The sequence below is a fragment of the Alligator mississippiensis genome, chromosome 13, assembly GCF_030867095.1.
Source record: "Alligator mississippiensis isolate rAllMis1 chromosome 13, rAllMis1, whole genome shotgun sequence".
Classification (NCBI taxonomy): domain Eukaryota; kingdom Metazoa; phylum Chordata; order Crocodylia; family Alligatoridae; genus Alligator; species Alligator mississippiensis.
The window spans coordinates 10566803-10584850 of NC_081836.1; the positions used below are offsets into that span (position 1 = coordinate 10566803).

The 18048-nt window shown below is 47.8% G+C and overlaps 1 protein-coding gene across 4 annotated transcripts in view; it reads left to right on the forward strand.

Moving 5' to 3' along the window:
- Window positions 1-18048, forward strand: part of SPSB1 (splA/ryanodine receptor domain and SOCS box containing 1) — a 72087-nt gene that overhangs the window by 12581 nt on the left and 41458 nt on the right. Inside the window, exon 1 of one of the 4 annotated variants that reach the window (XM_059716913.1) lies at window positions 6142-6360. The exons of 2 other annotated variants lie outside the window; for them this stretch is intronic. The gene's annotated coding sequence lies outside the window, so the exon portion shown is untranslated. Of the gene's footprint in view, window positions 1-6141; window positions 6361-10574; window positions 10833-18048 lie in introns of those variants that run through there. One more of the 4 variants, XM_059716911.1, reaches the window with a different exon arrangement.

The following is an 18048-nucleotide window of genomic DNA, read 5'->3' on the forward strand; positions in this document are numbered from 1 at the left end:
CATTTGCAGAAGCTTGTCTTTGCCTCTCTCTCCCTTTTTTTTTTTTTAAGCTCAGTTTCCTTGGCCCCAATATTAAGTCTCTGAAACATCCATTTCTCTTGCAGTGGATTTACATGGTCCCAGTTTCCTCCCTGATTAGTAATGCTTTAATTAATCTTTTTCCACACTCCTAGCTAGAACCTCTGGTAGCATGGGCACTGCAACTTTGATGTAGCTCTGGTACAATTTCAAGATGAGCCCGTGGAGTTAATGAACAAGCATGCATAGTCTAGTGCCAGCGGAAATGTGTTGGGAGCATCCTGAGTTGGCTAGTTGTTGATGGAGCAGAGGCTGCAGTTCAGACAGCATAAATTCAGATGCATCTCGAGAGTGTTGTGCTGAAATGGCTATACTGATGTGGTTCAAGGAACCGCATAATCCTGTCTGCAGCAGCACAGACTTCCTCAATCTTGACATGGAAGAATCACTTCTAGGATTACACGAGAGAAGTGCAGTTGTTTCTGCTCGGTTTGGGAGATGGATGCTGGGCATGCACTCTGCTCCACTGCACACGTGCATGCCCTCCAGATGGGTTGCTGACCAGACTCGGGATGGTGCTAAACATTAGATGCTAATTACTAACTGGGTCTGGACACATGGTTTAGAGCTGAAATGCTACACGGCTTCCTACCACCCTTTTGAGCCATGGGGCTACCTGCAAATTGGCCTCCTTTGCATATGGATTTTAGAGGGAAGTGTGACTCACATAACTGATTTGTCTTGGTAATGGTGGAAAAACTGGCTTGCTGGGATGTGGAACAGGTCAGGGGTGCTGGCCAAACCAGTGCATGTACTGACTGGTGAAGCGGATGCTTACTCAGTCTCCTGACTGCAGCTTGCCTCAGATCATCAGTCTTTAGGTCCAAATCTTTCTGGCCAGCTGGTGCTTGTAGTGTTCTGGCAGCAATACTCTGCCCCAGGGAGCTGCGTTTAGTGGGCTGAGCAGAGGGCTGGGAGCCAGGAACAGCTGTGTGCTAATCCCAGCTGTACCACTGACGTGCTGTGTGGCCTTGCTCAAGTCCCTTAATACATTGCTCTGCATTTTACAGAAGGGGAACTAGTGGTTAAGCTCTGTCTTTCTGCTTAGGGCTTTTGAGGGCTGCTGCAATACTTGTTTTAGGCATTCCTGTAGGCATACCCGTTGCTGCTTCATGCCATACCCAGAAGCAGTACTTATGTTGCAAGGACTCGGTTTCTGTGGAAGGGGAAATGAGTCTGTCTGCACCCTGAACTTGGGATGTCTGGAACTCTGCTAGCGCATGCTAGAAACCTTATTTCTGGCTGCTGCCTCATACCAAGTCAGCAGTGGAAAGGATGACTTCTGGGTAACTTGATTTTAGGTGGGAAGGAAGAGATAAGCAAGGACTCTTGCAAAAGAGGCTTTCTTGGATATCACCTGCTAGGCAGCCCTCCCCTTCCTGTGGTGGGCTATGACTAACTAATATGTCTCAGAGTTTCTGCAAGAACATCGTCATGAAGCAACAGAAGTCATCCCAGCTTTGCAGAGGGAAACAAGCTGCTTTCAATCAGTGCAGCCTCAGTAGTAAACCTCTTTTGAAACGAAACTGGTACTAGTGCTTTGAGAACTCATTATTTGTTTTAAACCAAACAAATCCTGCAGTGAGACTAGCCCTTCATTCCTGAGCAACCTGAGTTTGGATGTTTTTTGGGTCACAAGTGTATTTAGCCTCTGTCTACAGCAGGGGTAGGCAAAATGCATTGAGCAGCCACTTGTGGGTGGCCAAGTGGGTAGAAGGTGGCTTGGGGCAGGAGCTTTCCCCATGCCTGGCTGGACATGTGCCCAGCATGCATCCCCATGGGTGCTACTCTTACCTGTGCTACAGGCTGCCCAGAGTGGCACAACAGGGGCAGGAAGAGGACCCACTGGAGGTGGTGGGGGGCTGAGCAGTACCTGGGCGCTGCAGTTGCACCAGGAACAGCCCTGCCAGGAAGCTGTGTGTGTGGGCTGGGATCCTCTGTGGGCATAAGCCAGAGTGCAGTGCAGCAAGGACTGCCCCGGGCAGGAGCAGATGGGGTTTGGTCACATGTGGAGTGCTGCTGGGACAGCTGGGGAGGGGTGGGTGCAGACCACACCTGTACAGCACTGGGCGAGCTGTGCTACACATGCCCCCTGCCCCCACCTCCCTCCCACCATTCCCGGTTGGCTGTCGGGACCTGGTGCATGGGCAGGCCCCTTCCCTGCCCCTACACGCACTATACAAGAGTAAGACTTTATGTTGAGCTATTATGCAATTGCTTCTATATATACAAATGTATAAATAAGGACAAAAATATATATTTTTAATGAGATTAAAATGTTATAGCACAGGTTGGTTTTTTTTTTTTAGTGTACGATTTGTTTGTCATCTACAACTTGTTAAAATGTCTTCTGAAAGACTGTGTATGCGGCCCTCAACAGCTCGCCAAAACTCGTTCAGTGGCAAGCCAAAATAACTGCCTGTCCCTGGCCTACAGGATGGATTATCAGTGTAGGCAGCACTTGATGGCCTGCTCTAAGATGGTAACAGTGACTGATGTGACAAATGGCTTAAGCCAGATCACACCTGTCTGAGTTGAACCAACCCTGTTGTGTTAAACACGGGGATACGAAGGAGTGCCTGTTATGGAGGGAAGCTAAACTCAAATGCTCCAGAACTGGCGGCCAGAAAGAGAATCCAAAGTATTGGGTAGGGCTGTAAGTCTTGCTGTTTGAATTTCACTTCTGGTCTAACCAGAGAATGTGGTCCACTCCAACATCCCTTTGTCTAAAAAGAGACCATGACTTTAGGGCATGGCCGAGGGATTTTTTTTTCCCCAATGACAATCTTCCTCCCTCTGTCAGTCACTGAATCTGTTGCAATTACTATTGATCTTTCATAAATAGCACTCCTGCCAGTACATCAAAACCCTCCTTACTACCATGCTTATCCACAGAAATAGCATCTGATGCAACCTCACCCCTATGACCTGAAGCCTTATTCTCATTAGAAGTCCTGGATCCTGTGGAATCTAGATAGACCTCTGCTTCCCGAACTAAAGGCTTTCCTTCTTATAGACTTGGGAAATCTAGGTTAGGGCAGAAGTTGCACAAAAGCAGGTATAAGTGATTGGAAACCAGTTCAGATCTGTAACACAACAGGGTTAGGGACAAGTTTCGCGTAAACCAGCTTAAGTGATCGGAAACTGGTTTAAACCTGTAGCAGAACGGAAGTTCAGTGCACACAAACCAGCTTCAAAATGGCTGAAACTGGTTTAAGGTAAACCTGGTTGAATATAGTATCAGACTTAACTGATTTTGGGTCAAACCGGTTCATGAAACTTCTGTCCCAGACCCCTTCCTGGTACAAGTTTTTTAAATCTTAGTCCCCCAGCCTGCTTTCCAGCCGTAGGCTGTGCTTTGCTGTCTGCTCTAGCAAAGAAGGGCTGGGGAGGGACTGCCCCACCCCCAAGCAAACCCTGTCTAGGGTCAGGGATGGGGGTTAAGCTTCCCTTCCCCTGAGTACAGAACTGCCCAACCCTGCAAAAAACTTACTGCTGGCTGTTACTGTGGACTGCAAACCCCAGAGGCACCTGGAAGCAGGAGGAGTAAGTGATGAGCAACCCTGCAGAGTCCTGCTGTTGTGATTCTGGGCTGCAACCCCCAGAGACCTTGGGGGCAGCAGGAGGAGGAAGTAAGCACACGGCCCATGCTGGCTGTGTGCCAGAGATCCCTGCTTTTGCATCCCCTGGCTTCTGACTTGAGCCTCTGCATTTCCTGAATCAAAAGTAAATGTTTGTTCAGTTCTTTCTCAGCTTAATCTCTGCATTTTAGACTAAGCTGCAAAGAGTGAATCAATTCAGCCTTAGGCTTTTTTTTGATTATCTCTACTTAGCCCAGAAGTTCAGTGCACATAAACAGCTTTCAAAATGGCTGAAACCAGTTTAAGATGAAACCTGGCTGGATATAGTGTCAGACTTTTAAATTCTGGTTAAATCAGTTTATTGAACTTCTGTCCCAGAACTAAATTGGAGAGTACTGGGCTAGACCAGTCTACAGTGAGTTGGGTGGACAACTGGCTTGGAGGCCAATCCCAGAGGTGTAATCAGTGAGATGGCCTCATCCTGGAGGGCCATCTCCATTGGTGTCCCCCAGGGATCTGTGCTTGGACCCGTGCTCTTTAACGTATTTATTAATGACTTGGATGAGGGGGTGGAAAGCCCAGTGATTAAGTTTGCAGGTGACACTATGCTGTGGGGAAACGTGGGCACATCAGAGGCTAAGGTAAAGATCCAGGATGACCTCGACAGGCTGGTTTTATGGGCAAAATAGAATCGGATGAGGTTCAACAGGGAGAAGTGCAGGGTTCTTCACGTGGGTAGGAAGACCCTTCACCATAACTATGTGATGGGAGGCGGTACACTGGCTGGCACAGCATCTGAACGGGACCTGGGGGTCACTATCGACTGGAAGATGAACGTGAGATGACAGCGCGATGAGGCTGCCAGCAGGACAAATAGAACCGTGGTGTTCATCAGCCGACATGTTGCCAGTAGATACAGGGAGGTGCTTCTCCCTGTCTATATGGCACTGGTGAGGCCACAGCTGGAGTCCTGCGTCCAGGTCTGGGCACCACACTTCAGGAAGGACGCAGAGAGGGTGCAAAGAACGGCCACCTGTATAATTAGGGGCCTGGAGGATAGGCCCTATGAGGAGAGACTCTGGGAACTCTGCCTGTTCAGTCCAAGTAAGAGCAGGCGAGTGGTGACTTTAACTGCCTAGAAGTACGTTAGGGGTGAGCATCAAAATCTAGGGAAGCAACTCTTCAGGAAGACACCTCAAAGGAGGACTAGAACCAATGGGCACAAGCTAATAGAGGGAAAATTTAGGATGGATATAAGAAAAAACTTCTTTTCCATAAGGGTTACCAGAATCTGGAATACACTCCTAGCAGAGGTGGTGTAGTTGCTATTCTTGGAGGTGTTTCAAGATGAGGCTGGATAAGCACCTTATTGGGCTCAAACGAGCTCAATAACTTCCTGCCCATGGCAGGCTACCAGACTTGATGATCTTGCAGGTCTCTTCCAGTCTTTCAGTTCTATGCTTCTGTCCCCTCTAGACTGAAGCTGTCTGCTCCACTTGAGCAGGGAGGCATAGTTTGACCACCCCCCCCCCCCCCACCCCATCTTCTTGCCTAGGCCACTGCAGGCATGTGGCTGCATTTCCAGAATCAAAAGTGAATGTTCACTTGCTTATCAGTTCAATCTCTGCAGCTTGGACTAACCTGTTGATTCAGCCTCAGGCTTTTTGACTGTCTGTACTTAGCCCTAATGGTATCAAATGCTCACTGCCTAATGTAAGGAAGCTGTAGGTATATCAGTTGGAGCCATTCTCTCCAGCCTGACTCTGGTAGTTGGGTCCTTGCAACCTTCACAGCATAATATGGTCAGCTTGTATGGAAAGTTCAGTTTAACGTTCTGCAGCACAGCAGACAACATTGTGTGTCCCAAAAAACTCAGGAATTAGTCTGTCCTATGTCCCAATGAGAAATTAGGTTTAAAAAAAAAAACAAAAAAAATTGCTCATGTCTGTAAGTCTTATTTATAAAAAAAAAAAAAAAAATACAAACATTTTTCTTTTGTTTTTTGTCATGCTGGGGAGAGATGGTGATAAATATGAGGAAAGTGGATCACGGGAACGAAAGATGAGTTTCCCAAACTCTGGGAGAACAGCATTGCAAGTCTGTCTTGGGTAAACAAGTGCTCTTCCTTGTGTTATTCTGCAGAAACTGGCTTTTAAAAATGAATACAAACAATCCTTGCACTGGCTAACCACCCAACTTCATTTCTCATGCATGAGCTCAATGTAAAAACAAAGGAGTCATCCTTTACTTGTCCTGCTCTCTTTCTGTGGTCCCTGCATGGCTGGGGAGTTAAAAGAGCTTTCATGTAGAGACAAAATCATGCTTGAAACTAACTCCCCCCTGAGCAAGCTATTGTGATTATAAATAATGAGGAAACTAGCTACAAGCTCTTTATTAACGTGGTGAATCAGCCTTTGTCTGAAGGAGCCTTGCGGATATTGTCTTGTAAAGTAAGGACTGTATTTTTCTTGCTGGATGTTTAGTTTTCTTTTCAAGAGGCCTCTGATCTTGCCTAATGCCTTCTGGGCAGGATTTGGATGCTGGCTTCTGTTCAAACTTGTGTAGTGGCAACTGTTCAAAAATGCTTTTCTCCCACCCTAGCCAGGGTGAGCTGCTGTAGGTTACTTAGTGCAACCGCAGAGCTCTGATAACCCTTTGAGAACGAACTGGACCCTTCTGGCCATCTGGACAGGAGTTCACGGTAAGCCATGTAGTTGGGGGATTGATTGATTTTGTGTTTTTCTTTTTTTTTTAATGGACTTGAAGGTCAAGGACACCACTAGTGACTGGGGTGCTCTTAGGCATGTAAAGGCAGAATCTGCACTGAAATGCTTCCAGATGGGCTCTGGCAAATAAAAACAGCTGTGAAGTTGTTAAGCCTGGAGCTCAATACAAAAAAAAGTCCTAATACGTGGGTTGGAAGGACTGCTTAATGACTTAAAGTGGGATTCTGGCTATTAGCTTTGCTGGTTGGGGCCGGTTGGTAAAATGCTAAGACCAGGGCAGCAGCCCCTTCTGGAGTGAAAGGCCTTGCAGTCTTTGACCTTGTTGCTGATATGTGAGCGGAGGCCAGGACTGATTATCTAACCGCCCTCCCCTGGTTTAGGCCCTCTAATGCAGTTTGGATTGGGATATGTGGTGAGGTCTTGTTTTCGTGGGCTCTGGATGGTGCCATGCTGAATTTTACTTTCTGTTAAGTTCATTGCATGAAGTTAGCCTTGCTCTCCAAGGGGACTGATTTGGGCGCTGCCAAAAACGGGCTCTGTAGTGGGCCCATTCCTGTGGGGTCTTCTGACTATGCTGAAGGAAGGCCCACCTACCAGGGCCCCACAGCGCAGATGCTTTTTGATTCCTGAAACTGAATTGGGAAACACATTTGTAACACTCCCCCCCCCCCCCCCCCCCAATTAAATTGTAAATGAAGACCAGACAGTTCTGGGGAATTACCAGTAAGCTGTGCATTCCCTGTAGGGCTGGTCCTGCAAGTGCTCTTCTGTTGCATTGGTCCTAGTGCATGGTGATGTTGAAGCAAGACGGGCTAGACTTGGGGGGAAGCTGACCTGTGCCTCTGTGTGTGAAACGATGTTTGTCTTATGCGTCCTTTTAAGAATTGCTGTGAAACAAAATGACTGGGATGGCAGGGTTGCATGCCTACTTTGTATGTATCACTGTCCTGCTCTGGGCCTCACCAGTGCTGGCCCTGGACACTGGCGCAGACTCCGTGCTTCCTGCAGCTCTTGCCTGAATGTCCCACTCCTGTGCAGGGAGGCACAAACAGTCCCAGGCCAGAAGCCCCTGCTAGGCAGGGGCTTCCAGCTGGGAGAAGCGGGGTGGGGCTGGGTGGGCCCTGCTGTTGTAGAAGCCTACTGTGGTTTCCCCTGGGTCCGACTGCCCCTGGCTCCTGTCATCTTTGGCAGGCAGCCAGGGGCAGAGATAAACACTAATTTTCTAAATTTTTTTTTTTAGGGGCCCCGTGGGCTGGATAGAATGGCCTGGCAGGCCAGATCCTGCCCACAGGCCATATCTTGCCTACCCCTGTTATAGATGGCCACCAAGTCCCCCCCTCAGTTGTCTTTTCCCCAGGCTGACCAGTCCCAGATCCTTTAGTCTTTCCTCATAAGGTTTGTCCTCCAGGGCCTTAATCATTCTTGTGGCCCTTCTCTGGACCCTTTCAAGGTTCTCCACTTTTTTTTGAAGTGCAGTGCCCAGAACTGGCCATAGTACTCCAGCTGGGTTCTCACCAGGGCTGAGTAGAGAGGAAGTGTCACGAGCAGAGCTAAGGAAATAATGCATTGGCTAATGCATCCCAGTATGCTGTTAGCTCTGACCAGTGTCACACGGGTGGCTCATGTTCATCCTGTAATCAACCATAATCCCGAGGTCCCTTTCAGCCATCATGCTGGCCAGGACATCATCTCCTAACTTATTCATGTTGCTAGTTACTTCTCCCCAGGTAAAGCACTCTGCATTTATCCTTATTGACCTGCATCCAGTTCTGCTCTGCCCACCTTTCCAGCTTGTCCAGGTCCACTTGTATCCATATTTTACCCTCTAGCATGTAACCTCTTTTCCCCAAAATGTAGTATTGTCCACAAACTTGGCCAGCATGCTTTCCACATCCTCATCTAAATCCTTGATAAAGATGTTGACTAGCATGGGGCCGTGAACCAAATCCTGCGGGACACCACTGGCCATCTCCCACCAGATAATATAGACCCATCCACTAATATACTCTGGGTTCGACCCCTGAGCCACCTGACCGTGGATTCTGCCAACCCACAATCCCCCAGTTTTGTTTTTTTTTAATAAGAGTATCATGAGAGACCATGTCAAAGGCCTTTTTAAAATGCAAATATATGACCTCAACTGCATCTCCCACATCTAAGTGGTTCATTACTTGATCATGGAAGGAGACGAGGTTGGTCAGATGCAACCTGCCTGTAATGGAACCATGTTGGCCATTCTTCAGCATCATGCCTTCTGCCAGCCTCTCACAAATGGACTTCTTGATTAATTTTTTTCCAAAATTTTACCTAGTATCAAGGTCCAACTGACTTGCCTATAGTTTCCCAGCTCCTCCTACCTCCCCTTCTTAAAGATTGGCACCACATTGGCCTTTTTCCTGTCTTCTGGGACCTCCCCCAAGCACCATGAGTCTTCATATATCTTTGCCAGCGGTCCTGCAATGACTCCAGCTAGTTTGTTCAGCACTCTCTGGTGTAGTCCATCTGGTCCTGCCAACTTGAAGACATTCAGCTGCTCTAAGTACTCAACCTTGGCTTCCTTATTTTGGGTTATCGCTGCAGTGCGGATAGCATTATGCCCAGACTGTTGGAATTATCAGCAAGCATAAAATATCTGTCAAAGGAAACCTAACCTCCTCCCTGCTTTCAGATGGACAGTGTGGATCCATCTGGTGCAGCACTGCTGCTTATGTTCTGCTGTGCAGCCTCTGCTGCCTGTGAGGAGCGGGGCTCGAGCCCCCAACTAGGAAGCAGCCACCACAGCAGCGAGGCCAGCGGAGGGGAGGAAAAGGGAAGGGAGGTGGGCAGGGCCATTTGCACTGCTTTGGCAGAGGGAAGGACCAGGGCCCTAACCATATGCCTAGTTTTGCCTATGCGTTGATCCAGCCCTGTCTGCAAAGACATAGGAAAACTGCTGCTATCTTGATTTTTATCCAAAAGTAAAAGTCTTGCTGTCTCTTTCTCAATTTCAGTATCCTCCCAAACTGTCTTACATGTGGAATTTAATCTTGATCCTAGGACTATCTGTGTTGAGTGGCAAAGAAGCTCTTCAGATGAACAGCTTTTCTTCCCAATCTTCATGCAAAATGTGCTACTTGCACTGCCCTCGTCTCTAAGTCCCCTTAAGAGACTGCAGAGAGCCCCGAATGTGAATTGTAGTTATTTACTTTTTAAATTTTCTCTCTGTGCTTACAATTGAACTTTTTCCTGCTTTGCCAGCGAAATGTGGAAGTGGACTGCTCCCTGTAGTAGTGCTACTAGTGTATAATTCTTTCCATTTTAAGACTCTCTAATAACCCTCAGTATACCCTTGGGATGGGAAAAATATTTTTACTTGTTCTTTTAGTAAACACTCCTGTTTCCATAGGCAGAGCAGCAAGTTTTGCTTGGAGGGCTTCAGGGCAGAAGGTGGCGGTGTGTTTTAAAAGCGGAGTTACCAAACAAGGTAACTCCAAACTAGGTAACTCCGAATGCAGAGTTACCAAACAAGGGCTTTCTCTCTAGCTTGGGAGGGGAATCAGCAGCTGCCTGCATACTAGAGCCTAAAACTGCTTTTTTTTTTTTTTCTCACATCTTGGGCATATTATCAAGTCAAAAATCTGTGTCCTGAGGAGATCCAAGATGGGGTCTTGACACCATAAATGTACAAAGCCACTACATTATGCAAAAGACTTGTAGGCACAACTTTTTTTTTTCCCCCCCTTCTTCAAAGGGAGCTTAAGCCAATATAGTCAGTAGCCAACAAAAGCAAGCAATGTTTAAGGCTGAACTTTCTCTGCCTAAGAGAGCAGCACTGGTTTTAAGATCCATCCCTAAAAGTGTATTCAAACTGGGACAAAACTCCTGCATGGGTTGCTTGGGTTGCCTGGCTTCTGGGGCTTGGCTTCAACAGACGGGTAATCGAGTTGAAATCCGTACAACCGAGCCCATATGCAGCTGAAGGATTTCTTCATGTCAGCTGAGAATCGGACCTAAAGTTTTAAACAATGAAGTTGCGTTGCTTTAACATGTCCTAACACGTCCTGTTAAAACTTGCCCTGTTAGGTCTCGGTGCTGACGTGTTAAGAGTATTGACGCTGGAGCACAGCTTGGTTGCCTAAAACTGGAGGGGTACGATGCAAGCAGGCTGAGGGATGTGATGGTGCTTTCCAAAAAAAAAAAAAAAAGATGAATGGTTTGGTTGGTCTGGGCAGGCTTTTTGAAGCTGATGATTAATCCTCCTAACTATGCCTTGACCGATCAAGTACTTGGAGTGTGCCAGTGGTGGTATTGGTGTAGTGTCTTGGTGTTGTCTTTTAGGGGTGCAGTAACAAAGATTTTCTTGAGTGATACTGATGGCCAGTTTATTGACCAGACATTGGCCGACACCAATCCAATAACTGATTTTGCAAGAATGCAGTTGGGCAGCACGGAGAGCAGCTCCCTGCAGGTAAGTCTGTGGAGGGGAAGGGGTGTGGGAGGGGGGGCAGATTGAGGACCCCCCCCCCCCAGTGAGGAAGTGAGTGGGGCGGGGCAGGGCAGGGGCTGGGAGTGCTGTCCAGCCAGGGTGATGAATGGGACTTAGGGTCTGTGCGGGGAGTGGGACAGACACGGGTGGCTTGTCCAGGGGATCAGTGTCCGTGCACTTAAAAATGGTGGTGGTGAATGATTAGTTCAGTGAATGAGCTTTAGTTCAAGTGCAGCTGCCACCATTTTTAAGCATAGGGACACTTTTAACCAGAGCTGAGCAGGGCGAGGGCAGATGCAGGCTGCTTGCTGCAGTCGTGGGGCTCTCTGCCCTGTTGTCTTTTGCCTGGGGGACCCTGCATTGGCCACACGTCCCTTCCCACTTGGCAATGGGAGGTGCAACTTGCTGCCCTCACTGCTGCCCTTTAGCCCTCATCTGCCAACGCACAAATGGGGGGCTGTGTACAGTGGTGGGGAGCAGCCCCGCCACTCCCGTGCTCCCTGGACAAGCTGCCCGTGGCTCTGTCCCGCTCCCTGTCTCGGGTCCCATTCACCGCCCTAGCTGTGTAGCGCTCCCAGCCCTTGCCCCACTCCCTCCCTCACTGTTATTTTTCAGTTAATTATCGGCCATACCGGCCAAAAAAAGCCGATTAGCTGAAAACGTAATTTTCCTTTTATCAGTGCTGATCGGATATAGCACCAATATATCAGTGGACCTCTCTGGTTTTGTATTAAAATCCACGACGTTTAGCTTGGGGGTGGGCGGCGGTCTAGGCTCAATAACTGAGAACCGCTTCAGAAGCAAACTTGTGTGAATCGGTTTACCTCGATGGTGCTCGAGGTTTTGGCCCTGCGGGCCAGATGAATGGTGCAGGGCCAGCCCAAAGGCCAGGGTGCCTCATTCTAGCACCTAGGGCCATGGACCCATGGGGAATCCCATCTGTTGGATGACACCGTGCCAGGGTTGAGCACAACTAGTTGAACTTAATTTTCATCACAGCTGAGGTACCTAATGCTACTAAGGCTTCTCGCGTGCAAACGAGTTACTAGCAGACGAGTCGGGGTGTGAATGTCATGACTCATTCTGGTAACTGCCCCTGTGTATGCTCTTACCCTGTTGCAAGTGGGAGGCAGCTTACTCTGCTTTTCACAGAGGAATTGGTGGCCCTGCATTTTCCACTGGGTGAAAATGTGTACACACAGTCATTGTGGAGCAGCTGATGAGTTTACACCCCAGTAACTTGGTTGTTCATGCCATTACTTTGACTGGGTCAGTGATTGTTGGCAGTTCCACTGGAAGTCAAAAAGAACATGCCTGTGTACGTCATACTTTATATATAGTGCTTGAAATGCCCTCTATGCTTGGACACTAAGCAAGGCTAAACAAGTGACATGCAGAGAAACCTAACATGTTTTCTGTCCACCCTTACATATGGAATAATTTATGGATGATTATTGGTAGAGCTGGTTTGGAGAACAATCATCTCTGACTGACGAAACGTAGTAAACTGCCTTTTGAAAGAAGAGATTTGTACAGGCCTGTTTTCAAAGAGAAGGCAGAATATTTTTAATGTGACCAACTCTAAAGCCCAGTAATCTGCACCAAATGTCCTGATTTAAAAGTGACTCGACTTCTGGACAGCTGTGACTTTTAAATCACATTGGCTGAAATCACGTACTGCGGCAGCTTTTTTCCTTGATCTGTATAAGCACATAGCAGCTGTTTTACATGCCCATCTGCTGTTTTTAGGAGTAGGCCAAGTATTAACTATGTAGAAACTGTGACCTCTGGAGTGCTTCAGTGTTGTCCATCTTGTGAAATCTACTTCTATGGAGATGTCTTTGTAGGGTGGAGAGGTCCAGTGTCTTTCTGGTTCAAACAAGCTACCAGCTTGCATTTCTTGCACTTCTTATTAGCAGGTTCACTAGAAAAGTGTAAGAGGGGAGAGAGGAAGGGATCACTTTTGTAGCACTCTCACCGGTTAGTTGGGGTTAAATGAGGAAGAATCATTCTGCCCGGTGAAGGAGTGACTGTGGAGGGTGCGCTTCCAAGGCTCATCATCGAGCACCGGGTCACGTGAGACTCGAGATTCCAGGCTGGAATGGACCGAGGTGCATAAAGCTCTGCCAAAAGGCTAAGCCAGACTGGAAGAGCTGGCGTCAACTATTGCATTTCTGAGAGTTGCCGGATAGCTGCAGGAGAAACCTTTTGGGCAAACCATTGGTGGCACAAGGGATGGGTAAACCAACTGGCACTTTTGCCTTGTATTATGCTGCGCAACTCCAAGGGCAGATGTTCCAAACTAACACGCTCGGCCTTCGGCTCAGACTTCGGTCCCGTGGGGCACTGTTCTGTTGCGCCGGCTGCAGTTCAGATTTTTCACGCTGTCTGTCTAGAGCTTTCCTGCCTTTCAATTGGACAGCTTGGAGAGTTCAGGGTCAAGCTGTGTAATTTCTGAGATTCTCCTTGTCTTGTCACATTATTCTTGGGTTGTTGTGAGCTAGCCAACATGGGGTTCTCCAAGAGCTGTCAAGCAGTGTGGAGGAACTATTGGCGTGTGCCGCAGTCTCCACTGGGATGAAGATAAATTGGCTACCTCAAGCATGTCCAGAAGTCAGTTGGTGACTCCAGATTGGAGGTGATAAGGGGACTGAGATAGTACAAGTGTTTTTCATAGATCTTTTGCTAGAGCAACGTCACTGGGTAGAACAGTGGATTTGCACTCCGCCAGCTAGTACTGACTGATGGGACATGATCAAGCTGGAGCCACGGGCTGAGCTTGTGGCAGAAGTTTTTAAGGATGTGGCCGTGGAAGTGAGGGAAGGGCTTAATTAAGTGCAAGGTGGACTGCAGCTGAGAGCCTAGTTGAAGGGCATGCTGGACACTGACATTGGGCTTGTGCAGGCTGTCCTTGCATTGGCCAGTATTATACTGAAGCATGTACCTCTTTCCAAAAAGGGCAGGGGAAAGGCAGAGGAGAATTTTATCCAAAAAAAGTAGCGGGAAGACTTGAAATGTACTCTGTACTGCTGTTTGCCAGGACAGTGCCCTTTTGAGAAGGCAGGTGCTTCTGGCTCCTGCACCAAGGGTAACTGCTGTGCCCACTTGAGCCCTATCTTTATGCTTATCCGCGGATGTTGCAATTTAAGCCAAAGTGTGTTGCAGAAATAGATGGTCCTGTAGTAACGCAAAAGGCAGGGGCATGATTTTCTTTACCTTTATGATTTTAGAAAAGAAGCTGCCCTAGGGCTTCACTTGAGATCGCACTCTACTACGCAGATATCACCGTTCATCGCCTTAAGGGCTAATTACGTGGGCTCCATCCTTCCCTGTACGCACGCCCATGCCTCGCAGATGTCACATACTGATCAAATCATAACTGCTGCTATAGGCTACAGGCTCCTGGCTCTGTTTGTCCTATACCAGTCCTCTGGGCACTCGGGGCCCCCTCAGTCTCTGGTTTCTGGCCCTCCTGACTTTTTGGTCTTTCCTTTAGACCTTGGTCTCACTCCTAAGCCAGTTGAGACCCATGGGCTCTCCAACCCTGCCAGTCTACAGTTGTGGCCCTTCTTGGCCTTTGGCCATTCCTAAGCCCTGGCCCTGCTCCTAGGCCAGTAGGACCTATGGGCACTCCTAGCCCTACCTGCTCCCTGGGACTGCCTTACATCCCCTAAGTTCCTTCTACAAACCACCAGTCTGGTTTCCCATCTCTCAGGCTGCTGCTGTCTATTTTGCCAGCCCTAAGGCTGCATTCCTACAGACACACGCGGCATGGGTCAGAGTCGCATCCTCAGCAGCCTGCTCAGGTGCTCCTTCCCTGGCAGCTGCCAGGATGACTCCCTACTCCAGCTCAGGCCCTGGGCTTATATCCTCCCTAAGCCCCACCCCTTCCTGGTTAGGTGACACCCCCCCCAAATGCCACCTGAGCTCTCAATGCATGGTCTTCCCTTCTTAAAGTGACAGGTGTGTTTTAAATGCTGTGTTTCAGTACCTTTTCTGGAAATGTCTGTAGCTTTTGAATTTGGGTAACTTGCTACCTCCTTGTTGCTTTGGAGCAGAGGGCTTTAATGAAATGGTGAGCTAGAAAAATGATTTTGGGGCAGAGGAAAGAGTTATGCTTCACGTTGCCAGAACCCAGCCAGAGATCCCCCAGATTTACTGTGCCACTGGAGAGTGTCCCACTTGCGCCTTATCCAGACACATGCAGGACAGCTGCTCACCTGCATTAAGGACTTTTCCCATGGGCCTGTGCATTCCTCTCTCCACAAGCCAGTAAAAGTCTATGATCTTGATACAGGGGTATGCTGAAGCGTGAGGCACGGTGACTGTGTAATTGGGTATCATGTGGGAATGAGACCTTGATCTGGAATTGAAGAGAACAGTACCTGGCTGCATGCCACTGCTAAATGGGGAAGTGACATCCTGTCAGGATGAAACTAAAGTGGTAGGAGACGCATAGCTTTGCCGGCTACCCGGATCAGCTTGTCTGTTGAACTATGTGCGATGTCAGTGGGCAGGATTTGCCAAATGGACAAGAGTTATCTATGGGCAGGATGTCGCCTTGCCTCACTTGTAGCATATACGCTCCATCCTGAATCTCTAAGTCAGCTTTCAAAATTGGTTGAACAAACATTAAAATGCTAGGTTTACACCCCTTCCTCCTCCTCCCTCTCCTTAAATAAAAAAACACACGAATGCCACATATGTAATGCAGAATGGCTGGAGTTAACACGTGGAAGTTGAGAAATGATTGTTTGATTGCTGAAGACTGGACTTGTAGGACTAGAAGGAATTTCCTGGATCCTGTATTTCTAAATGCAAACAAGTCCTTGGGCCATGGTATTTGATTAGCCAGGTAACTCCAGGGAAAACTGCTTAGTTCACTTCCTTCTGGAGCTGAGAACATAGTCGAGCAGTCCCTCATCCCCATTATGGACCAGGGGAATGTACAGTGACTCAGTTTGAGATGCTATTACATATGTCAGAATCTCATGAGTCAGCCTTGCTAGCTGCTATATGCTTCCCCCCTTGGGAGAGAGCTTGGGGAAGAGCAGAGCGGATTGTCTCGGCAAAGTTGGCAAACGGTGGGTAAGAGTACCGGCAGATGCTTCTGCATGCTGCGGTGTGGCATGTACTGTGAATTCCTGGGAGGATGGGGGCAAGGTAACAAGCGGTCTGTATTAGTACTCCCAAGAGAAGGAGATGTGTGGCAATGGCTAAGAAACTCTCTAAATGGGTAGAGAGATTATGGCAGGGGCGGGCAATTATGTTGGGTGGAGGGCCACTTACTGAGTTTTGGCACGCCATCGAGGGCCGCATGACAGGCAGCCAGGGGCAGATGGATATTAATTTTCTAAAGCTTTTAGGGGCCCTGTGGACCGGATAGAGTGGCCTGTGGGCCGCATTTTGCCCACCCCTGGATTATGGGGTAGAAGTTAAGAGCATGAGGCTGCAGATGGTGAGTTTCTGTTTCTGTCTTCCTTCTGTTAAGTGATGGTCATCTTTGATTTAAGTTTAGTCTACTCCGGGGCAGGCAGTTATTTTGGGCGGAGGGCTGCTTACCGAGTTTTGGCAAACCATTGAGGACTGCATGACAGGCAGCCAGGGGCAGATAAAAATAAATTTTCTAAATTTAAGGGCCTTGCGGGCCAGATAAAATGGCCTGGTGGGCTGCATTTTGCCCACCCCTGGTCTACTCACTGGTATAGGGGAGGCTGTGTAGATAGGATTTGGACTTAAATTGTTACTGTTGTCTTTTAGGCCTGAATTGCATTTACCCCAGGCTCTTTGGTCTTGGCCCTCTGTTTTAGCCACATGCAAAACTTGGATGAGAAGTGTTTAGTGGTGTTTTTTATGCAAGTTGGCTGGCACAGCTGGAGGTAAGGGTAGGAGCCCAGACTGTTTTTACTTGGACTAATAACCTACCTCGCATAACAGTAAGAACCCACTTAAGCAACGAGACTTCTCCACTGCCTTCTCGCAGCTGTTGTGTCGAAAAGCACAAACAAGTTCTTCTGCTCTTCGTGTGTAAAGAAGGTATTGTGGCTTAGCTTCCTGCAGTATAAAGGACCACTGGGTATGTTCTTAAAAGCCCTTTTGAATTATCTTAATATTAATGAATTACTCTAGGTTATGACTCTGCATGGTTTGGACACCAATCACCCAGGCTCTTTCTGCAATGGAGACACTCTAGTGCTGCTGAAACACAGAGTTTTTTCAATTTGCCAGGTTATCTTTAGTCTCCTTTTATGCAGTATTATCCAACCAGAGAAAACTGTGTGAACTCTTACTTGCTTACATGAGGCCTTTTGTCCTAAGGATAAATAAGGAAAGGTAAAGACGTTTATATAGTGACTTCTGGCTGTTTTGACACCATGGGAGATGCTGAGCAACCAGATTTTCAAGTGCAGCCAGTCAGAGTTGTGGGTGTTCAGTACCTAAAGAAAATCAGGCTCAGGGTTTCCCATACAAAGCTGGGTGTCCAAAAAGCAGTGACAATTTGCGGAAAGGTTTTTTTTTTTTTTGTTTGTCTTCTGTTTTGGTTAAGATGGGCAATTTCTCATGGCTGCTTAGATTCCTAGATTGTAAGGCTGGAAGGGACCTTGGAAGATCATCGGGTCCAGCCTTCTGCACCAGGCAGGAAAAACAGGTGGGGTCACATGACTCTACTTGTCTTGGGAGGATTAAAGATGATCCTCTTTTTTTTTTTTAGGAGGATTAAAGATGAAGCACCTTTTTTGATGAAGTATTGTAGAAACAGTGGTAGGTGGGATGGTTTTGGAGAATGCGTGGTATAAAAATGAAGCTGTGGTAGGGCAGCTGTTGCTACTTCAGGCTTCGTATGGGGATGATGGAAGAGAATGGACTAGCTCTCTTATCCTGCCTTACCGAAGGGGAGTCTCAAGCTTACATTAGTGGTTGAGACGTCTTGGGAATGGCAATTGAATACATTTCTCAGGCAAGAGAGAGGGAAGTTTACTAACCCTAATGAGCTCCTTTGCTAAAGGCCAAGACAGCTGTTGAGAGGAACTCCAGTGGAATATTGCAATACAGATGGCTTGTTACCAGAACATGGTGCAGGCCCCATGTGGTGATGGGTATTAAATACCATGCATGTGTACTATGGATCCTTCCTTGGCAATAGTACATGTTGTTCTAACTCTTGGCATCCTGATCAGGAACTCTGCAAGAGCAAAAT